Source organism: Palaemon carinicauda, chromosome 2, assembly GCF_036898095.1.
Source record: "Palaemon carinicauda isolate YSFRI2023 chromosome 2, ASM3689809v2, whole genome shotgun sequence".
Taxonomy (NCBI): domain Eukaryota; kingdom Metazoa; phylum Arthropoda; class Malacostraca; order Decapoda; family Palaemonidae; genus Palaemon; species Palaemon carinicauda.
In genome coordinates this window covers 113,864,193-113,874,240 of record NC_090726.1, presented here as the reverse complement: position 1 = coordinate 113,874,240, position 10,048 = coordinate 113,864,193, and the positions used below count along the sequence as shown (strand labels likewise).

At 32.5% G+C, this 10,048-nt stretch overlaps 1 protein-coding gene across 1 annotated transcript in view; it reads left to right on the top strand.

The window, feature by feature from the left end:
* Positions 1-2,456: 2,456 nt before the first annotated feature.
* The window catches only part of LOC137626562 (serine/threonine-protein kinase Sgk2-like), a 50,587-nt gene continuing 42,995 nt past the window's right edge, over positions 2,457-10,048 (top strand). The window contains exon 1 of the mRNA XM_068357600.1: positions 2,457-2,529. The gene's annotated coding sequence lies outside the window, so the exon portion shown is untranslated. The remainder of the gene's footprint in view (positions 2,530-10,048) is intronic.

The window sequence follows — 10,048 nt, the reverse complement described above, 5'->3', positions numbered from 1 at the left end:
TAAGATATCATTAAAAGCACATATCAGCTTAACCATGTTAAAAGTGATCTCAAAACATCTTACAACTTGGATGAAAATATTAGAATTGTTGGTGACATCATACTTCAGTTCATTTATATTTTTAGGTGACTGGCAAAAGGGTTCCAATGGATGGTGTTTTATCAAGTCTAGTGAAGAATTTAGAGCAATCTTGTATGGCATTTTTCTATTTTCACTGTTTCCATTCTTTAATTGTATCCTGATTATTGATCTTAGAAATAAGATAATGGTGTATGCACGTGAGGCTTGCTACTTTTATTGAAGTTATTCCTTCCCTAACTATGCAAATAAGAATCGTGTTATCACAAAATAAGCCAATGAAGGTAGCGGACAGGATGAAGTATGAACTACTAACCCTTAGACTTTATCGATAATCTTATTACATTGATTGGGTATTATTGTACTTGAAGATTCTAAACACTTAACACATATTTACAATAAATTTTACACAAACCTTTCTTTAGCAAAGCACTTGAAAATACATCATTTTATTCATAACTTATACAGTATAGAGATTTAGCTAAAATTAGTGCATGGTGCAAATTATGGGGTATGAAGTTGAATCCTAACAAAACTCAAAGTATGATTGTAAGTAGGTCAAGGAGGGCGGCTCCTCAACATCCGGATCTCAGTATTGATAATGTTTCTTTAGATTTGTATGACTCTTTTAAAATTTTAGGTGTGATTCTCGACAGCAAATTTACTTTTGAGAAACACACTAGGTCTGTGCCGTCTTCAATTGCACAAAAAATAGCTTATCAAGGAAGTCTTTTAAGATTTTCGGTGACCAATCCATTCTGAAGAGGTGTTTTAATTCTTTCATTCTACCTTGTTTTGAGTATTGTTCTCTTGTCTGGTGTTCAGCTGCTGAATCTCATCTTAATTTGTTGGACAGAAACTTACGGTCTATTAAATTTCTTGTTCCTGATCTAGATATTAATCTTTGGCACCGTCGTTCAATTAGTTCATTATGTATGTTACATAAGATTTTTCATAACTCTGACCATCCTTTACATTCAGATCTCCCTGGACAATTCTATCCTGTTCGTAATACTAGGCAGGCAGTTAATTCTAATTGCCAGGCCTTCTCCATCATGAGGCTCAATACTACTCAATATTCTAGAAGTTTTATTCCAGCTGTTACCAAGTTGTGGAATGATCTTCCTAATCGGGTAGTTGAATCAGTAGAACTTCAAAAGTTCAAAGTTGGAGCAAATGTTTTTATGTTGACCAGGCTGACATCAGTCTTTTTAAAGTTTATATATGACATATCTGTTTTTGACGTTGTTAATAGTTTATATAGGGCATATCTGGTTTGACGTTATCACTGTTTTAGAATGATTTATTGTTAACTTGTTCTCATCATTTATTTATTTCCTTATTCCCTTTCCTCACTGGGCTATTTTTCCCTGTTGGAACCCTTGGGTTTATAGCATCTTGCTTTTCCAACTAGGGTTATAGCTTGGCTAGTAATAATGATAATAATAATATTCCCATATTTCCTTCCCTCACTGGGTTACTTTCCCTGTTGGAGCCCTTGGGCTAGTAGCATTCTGCTTTTCCAACCAGTGTTGTAGATTAACTGGTAATAATAATAATAATAATAATAATAATAATAATAATAATAATAATAATAATAATAATAATAATAATAATAATAATAATAAAAGTGGGAAAGAGACGAACGCTTTCATGAAGTACCACACATTTTACCATAGTTTGCATGAACTGCATTGCAGCTTTTGCTTGTTAAGTACTTGTTCGTTAACTTTGCTGAATTTTTGCTCTGTTCCTTTTCTGTCTTCTCTATTTCACAGATACCAGATTTCTAACGTGCAAAAGCTGGTCTTGCACTTCAACGAAGTTGAAGCCACATTCCATGTGAATGGTAGTCACATTTCAGTATTGCTACGATGTTCCCCTTCAAGACACCTGTAGGCGGATTTGACTAGAATCTTTGACTAGAATCTTTGACTAGAATCTATACTTATTCTCAAAGTGACCCGTTTCTATTCTTGTCTAGCTTGAGGCAGATGCTCGTATTGAATTAATCTTTCGATTAGACTTCGATAAGAAAACTCATTATCATTAAAATAAGTTTGTCAAACAAAGACGATACTAGAATGATTTAACATGAACAAAGTGTCAAACTCTGTTGATATAAAACAAAACAAAAAAAGATATATTGCATTTATCCTGAGCTTGTCAAAATTCAGTGATAAAACTCTACCTTGTCCAACTCCACTAAAGAAAAAAAAAATAAGTTTAGCCTAACCCTGACTAGCTCCACTGTCATTATTTCTAAAACATGATAACTTGTACAGGCGTGCGTGCGTTCTTATCAGTACATGAAGTCTTATCACCTTATCAGCAGATACTGTATAAGGAGACCTGGAGAATTAGTCAATTAGTTTTCTCTAAAGAGTTCGACGATACCTTACAATCAAGACGGTTCTTTGGAATTCTTCGATTTTCGCTGCCATTTTACAGGTATTTTGAATTTAAATTCATACTACATACCACTCACGTTCAATATAATTAACGTTATAATATTCTAACAATGATTTGCTTATATATGCAACAGATGGCTCACCATAAAAGAACAGATTTGGCAAACTTCAAACGTGGCGAATGAAGATAGTTTCATTAAAACAATCTCCTATTTATGTGACTAATGAGTATCAAAATGATATCCTAATTGATATAGTGTGTGAAATAATGCACTACAATGCATATTCCTTCTAATTATCCAAAGTCCAGTAAGCCAAAATATTTATATGACGCAAAACAATGCATCTTGTCAAGGTCACTATAGAACTTCCATTGAATAGTTACAAGAGGATGAGCGAAAGAAAGTCCAAAACTTAAAATCAATTATGTGTAACAATAGAATTCTATTGATTTATTTTACTAGTCAGTCATAAAAGAAAAAAAAACTTCTTTCCAGCATTCTGAGTGAGTTTGATACATCCAACGCGCAAAAAAAAAAAAAAAAAAAAAAAAACGTTTGCGCCACTCGTCGTATAGTCCTTGTCATATGTTGCAAGTCATATTTTCATTTCAGTTATAAAAATTAATGAATATTAAAATTTTTAAATTACTGTACTCGGATTATAGACATTATCTTCCCCGTTTGATGTTTCCCTATCTTACCTTATATTTCCTCTTTCGGAGAAGAGTTAATTGCTTCCATTGGAATCAAGGCTCAACCTTTCTCTCTTTTCCGCTTCCTTTTCGCCCTTCGTCTCAGCTGTGGCCTGAAAGGTGACCGTACATATACCGCTATGTCCAATTTATATTCACAGATACACATGAATCGCGAACATATTGCAACACAGCGTTAGGTTTGGTCAGTTCTAAGATGACTAACTACTGAAACTTCCAATATCGCCGGCACATTAACCCTTGAACATCTGTGGGTGAAATCATATATATATATATATATATATATATATATATATATATATATATATATATATATATATATATATATATATATATATATACTGTATATATATATATATATATATATATATATGCAGAAGAACCACAGGGAAAATGAAAATACAGAATATACACTTGAGTCCTGACTAGTTTCGTGATACTTCCTCAGAGGACTGATTTATTGAGAGAGGTTTCTTACATTTTATAGGGAAAGCAAAAGTACGAACATACATATAGAGATTTAGAGAACAATGACACTCCCTTACCCTCTACCTGGGCTTGACTCAGGTGTGCGTAGGAGGAGTCCGAAAGCTCGTTAGACACCTGCTAAAAAGGGTCATTTCTAGTGGCGGGTATATTCTTGTTTTCTTCTCATTTTACTTTCATTACAGTTATTTATATGTCAATGCGGTAGCCTTATCTATATAAATACATAAGTAAACCATACACAAAATTACAAATATATATACATATATATACATACATATACATATACATATATATATATATACATATATATACATATATATATATATATATATATATATATATATATATATATATATATATATACATACATACACACACATACATATACATATACATATACATACACATACACATATACACATATACATACATACAGATACAAATACATATACATATACATAAATACTTACACATACACATACATATACATATACATACACATACACATATATATACATATACACACACATATATACATGTATACATATATACACATACATACCCATGCATATATACATTTATATGTATACAACATTAATATCATAAACATATAATGACACGAAACTCAATGCACTGATAGAAAGTAGCCCGTGGACTACAAACGTTAATCCAGAATGTGTGGTTAATTTGTCAAATAAAACTCTAGATAAAAATGTGAAGTGTGCCTTGGGATACGGTTTAAATTTCTCGATGTCATCAAGTGCAGTGAATAGTGTAGAAATTACAAATGGAGTGTGTAACCTGGAGAAATTCAGTGATATTTCTGTAGAAGAAGTAAATATGATTAAGGGTATTATATACAGCAATATGAAAAAACCAGTGGTTCCAAATTGCCCAAAAAGATTCAAGAGAGCAATTGCCGAATTGAAGCAAGATAGAAATATTAAGTTGACAAAAGCCGATAAATCTGGAGCACTGGTAATCTTGAATAAAAATGATTATATAGAAAAAATGGAAAACCTCTTGAGTGATGAAAACACATACATGGAATTAAGAAAAAATCCAATTGAGTTTGTGAATAGTAGTTACAACAAAAAAGTGAAAGAGTTATTAAAAGGGAATGAAGATCTGATAAAAAAGGTTTGTACAATATCACCAACATTGCCATATATGTATGGAACTATTAAAACTCATAAGCCAAATTATCCAGCTAGGCCAATAATTAGCTCTGTAGGTTCAGCAGCATATAAATTATCTAAGTACCTTGTGAATATCCTCAATCCTTTAGTTGGCACCATCTCATATTCAAATATAAAAAATAATGTAGACTTGATTAACAAACTGAATGAAGTACAGATCAACAGTACCTGTAGGCTTGTCAGTTTTGATGTAGTCTCACTATTCACAAAAGTACCTATTGATGACATGTTGGAATTTTTATCTGAAACATTAGATAATAGACAATTGAATCTACCATTCTCCATACACACTTTAATAGAATTAATTAAATTATGTATAAAAGATTGTAAATTTGAATTCAATGGGAGATTTTATGCACAAACTTTTGGTATGGCTATGGGAAACCCTTTATCCCCAGTATTGAGCAATCTATACATGGAATTTTTTGAAAGCAGAATCGTAAATAACATCATACCTAATAATGTAAAATGGTTTCGATATATTGACGACATAATATGTGTGTGGCCAGGAAATGAAAATTTAGATAACTTTCTTCTTAGATTGAATAGTTTGGTACCATCAATAAATTTCACTATGGAGCTGGAGAATAATTGTACCCTACCTTTTTTGGATTGTCGCATACATAGATGTAATAATAGTCTCAAGTTCAGTGTATACAGAAAGCCAACGAATATCTCGGCATATGTCCATTATTACTCAAACCAAGGCAACAAAGTTAAGAAATCTGTATTTACTTCTATGTTTTTAAGAGCATTCCGAGTCTGCAGCCCTGAATATATTGATGACGAAATAAATGATATTAGAGCAATAGGTAAAAAACTAAAGTATCCTGAAATTGTATTAGATGATGCCCTAAGAACAGCAAAAAAGACTTTTTTCGGTAATGATAACAGAAAAAACTATAACACACAAAATTTACTTGTACTACCTTATTGTGATTCATTTAAAGAAATTCCCCAACTGTTAAAAAACTTCAATGTAAATGTAGCATTTAAGAGTAAAAATACAATAAAAACAGCCTTAATAAAGAATTCTCCTGACATTACCAAGGGATGTGTATATCGTATTCCATGCAATGCTTGTGAAAAATACTATATTGGTCAAACTGGTAAAGCCCTAGAAAAGAGAATTGAACAACATAAGAAAAGTGTCAGGTATGCTCAAGATAATAATGCACTCTTTGCCCACGTTAGAGATAAAAATCACCCTATTAATTGGTCAGGTGCAAAGAAATTGGTTCATTCAAATAACTTAGTAGAAAGAAACATCATAGAGTCCAGTTTCATAAAAGAAACCTTTGAAAACAACTTGAATATTGGTCATGGAATGTATAAACTCGACGCCTTTATATGTAAAGAGATTTGTAAACTATATAAAAAAACATTAACCACTTAATGTAGAATTGAATGTATTGTGAATAATTAACGTCGGTGTAAAATTAATATTTAGACCTAAGCTACCATTCATTAAAAGAAACAATTATTTTATATAGTATGCATAAGTATATTGGCACTATATAGTGTTATGCTAGATATAAGTATTGATATATACATGATTATATGTTTATGATATTAATGTTGTATACATATAAATGTATATATGCATGGGTATGTATGTGTATATATGTATACATGTATATATGTGTGTGTATATGTATATATATGTGTATGTGTATGTATATGTATATGTATGTGTATGTGTAAGTATTTATGTATATGTATATGTATTTGTATCTGTATGTATGTATATGTGTATATGTGTATGTGTATGTATATGTATATGTATATGTATGTGTGTGTATGTATGTATATATATATATATATATATATATATATATATATATATATATATATATATATATGTATATATATGTATATATATATATATATATATATATGTATATGTATATGTATGTATATATATGTATATATATTTGTAATTTTGTGTATGGTTTACTTATGTATTTATATAGATAAGGCTACCGCATTGACATATAAATAACTGTAATGAAAGTAAAATGAGAAGAAAACAAGAATATACCCGCCACTAGAAATGACCCTTTTTAGCAGGTGTCTAACGAGCTTTCGGACTCCTCCTACGCACACCTGAGTCAAGCCCAGGTAGAGGGTAAGGGAGTGTCATTGTTCTCTAAATCTCTATATGTATGTTCGTACTTTTGCTTTCCCTATAAAATGTAAGAAACCTCTCTCAATAAATCAGTCCTCTGAGGAAGTATCACGAAACTAGTCAGGACTCAAGTGTATATTCTGTATTTTCATTTTCCCTGTGGTTCTTCTGCATCTGAGCATCACGTTTTCCTGTGATTTTTACGCATATATATATATATATATATATATATATATATATATATATATATATATATATACAGTGTATATATCATGCTAAATGTATTTTCCCATACAGAGGGTATTGCCCGAAAGTGGCCCTTTCTGTTGTTCAAAAAATATTTACAGAAAAGGGGGTTACAAGTTTAATGCCTTCGTCTTGGACATTCTAATCTCGAGGCTTGTGTGCCTATTGATTCTCTCTTTTCTTGGTTATTCATGCCTTGGCCAGTCTCAGTGTTGCTTAACTTTGTAGAATAAATGGCCATTAGTACATCGATTACGATAATGCCCCAGCCACGTGAATGGATAGGGATTTGCATTTATGGCCTTGGATTGCAAGGTTCTGCGTTGGGGTCGGTAAGAACATATTACAATGTCAACGTGTAACCTTGGAACACACCTCTCCCTCCCATGTCCCTAGGTGTACGTATTATGAAGTAGAAGTTAAAACAGGTTGGACAGCAAGATGGAAGGGAGTATGCAGTAACTGATGTAAAGTAGAAGGTAAGGTAAAGAGAGAGTGTAGCTAGGGGCTAAAAGAGCCCTGTATGAAGACCCTTTAGTAATGTTTATAGTGCACAGCATGAGTTGCACTGATATCACTACCACTCTACCACCCCCACCCCTAGCCTTCCCTTCTAACGGTATTATGCAATGCAGCAGTTGTGATTTGAGAATTGGAGCATGCGTGTACAGTCAAATTCAATAGTTAGCCGACTCTTCCTTATCTTGTTCTTGATTTTTCCAGTTTAGAGAGTACAATTAACTCACCCACAGAAAAGAGTCGGCAAACTTTTTCATTAGACTTTACGTGTACACAAAGAGATCTGCAAAGGGGTAAAAGATAACCATCATATAACAGAGAGTTTATCAGTTCCTTCTTTAGAGACGCACAGAAAATATTATCAGACATTTCGTGGCCAGTTATGTTACTGGGTGGACAGTTCTGTTTCAACCATTGGTTACTACGTCATTTGGGTACTGATGAGTGATGATCCTACAGAAATAGAGGTTACAATCAGAACTGCCACCTTATTCTTAATTCAATCAATGCTCTGAAACGCGGAAGTCGGATTACAATGTACAATATTTCTAATTGAAATAATAACAAAATATACTTGACATAAACGATTAAGTTACAAAAAATACCATAATGTAGATAATTTTATAAGAAAATTAAATATTCATTAAAAAAAAAAAAAAAACTTTATCAAGCATCATTATCAGTGCTGTCAATCCTTATTCAGTGAATCAAACAAGAATAGTTTCTTTTTAACTATGTCTTTTGGATTTATTGAATTTATGAATCTGGGCCACATGGCCCTGCGCTGGGGTCTGGAAGACCATTCAGACCCCTAGTGCAACTGTGGGATCGTAAAATCAAATATATGAACGAACCCACGTTAAGTAGAGAGTGGGGATCTCCTGCAATATAAGACAAGTATGAGACAAGAAAAGCAGCCCTTAAAGTTAAAGTAAAGTAAGTAAAGATAATCCGCAGTAAGACGCATCCCCAGCACCCATGACTAGAGGAAGAATAAATCTTAAGGGATCAATGCATAATCAAGTGGATATTAATTTATGTTCTAGTATTATGGCATGATATTAAGAGTAACAGATTACCTTTCAAAAAGTTATCTTGAGTTATGGACAAAATCTAGCTTTGCACTGTAATTGGTTCTAATTGATAAATAAGGTTAAAGGACTTCTATTCGTTCTATTAAAAGCTAAAAATCTATGGGGCTGATTTCGTGTATTAAACATTTTAGTAAATTTACATAAAAAACCAGAGTTTGTCTAAAGAAACCCCGAAAAAACACATGAGAAACATTACAAACGAATCACATCTGCTATCCCAAAAACAGACAGAATTTAAAGTTCTGTGGCACTTGTGGGAAGAGACACGTCAGAAGGTAACGGTTCAAATCAGCTATAATTTTTCCTGTTAAAAGGGTTACTTTTCATCTATTGTTAAATTCTTGCATAATGTTCCTTGGATCATCCATGAGTTACCTTTATTTCGTCTCAGTAAGAGAGAACAAAATTTATCGTGTTAGTATTAATCCAGTTGTGAATGGCACTCTTCTAGTCACTCATCAAACACCGAGTAACAAAATTGTATAACATGACTACAAGGAAATAAGCGTAATGGTATGTCTGAAGCCGATTGATATCAAGCAGACACAATTATACCTGAAAATATATCTGATTAAGTCAAAAGAAAGAGGTGTATCAATAGAACTGTGACAGGTTGAAAACACAACAACAGGTTTATTCGTAGAACTGTAACGAATTCAAGTCCAGAGGGATACACCAGTATCAGTAGAACTGTGGCTGACTGATTACAATGAGACACATATCAGCAAACTGTAGCTAAAAATACCGAGACACGTGTATCCGTACACTTGCACGTGATGGAGTACTACACACAGGCATGTGTATCCACAGAATCGTGCCAAAGGAAGTACTCTAGAAACATATGTCTATAGAACTGCACTTGATTAAGGGCGCAGATACGTGCATCAGTAGGAATGTAGTGGACTAAAAGAATGTACGCATGTAGAAGTGTAGCTGATCGAGTATACAGACATGCATATACGCAGAACTACCTCACTGGGCACAAAGAAATACCACTAGTTAATATGATTTCATAATTTCAAAACCCGATAAGAAGGGCCCTTATAGAAAAAAAAAAAAAAAAAACATTAACTGTAAGTGGAAATTACCTGACTTGACCATTCCCGAAAATGTTTTTTTCAAACGTAACTTGATTTCCCCATATGTCAAATTAACTAACATCTTAGTCT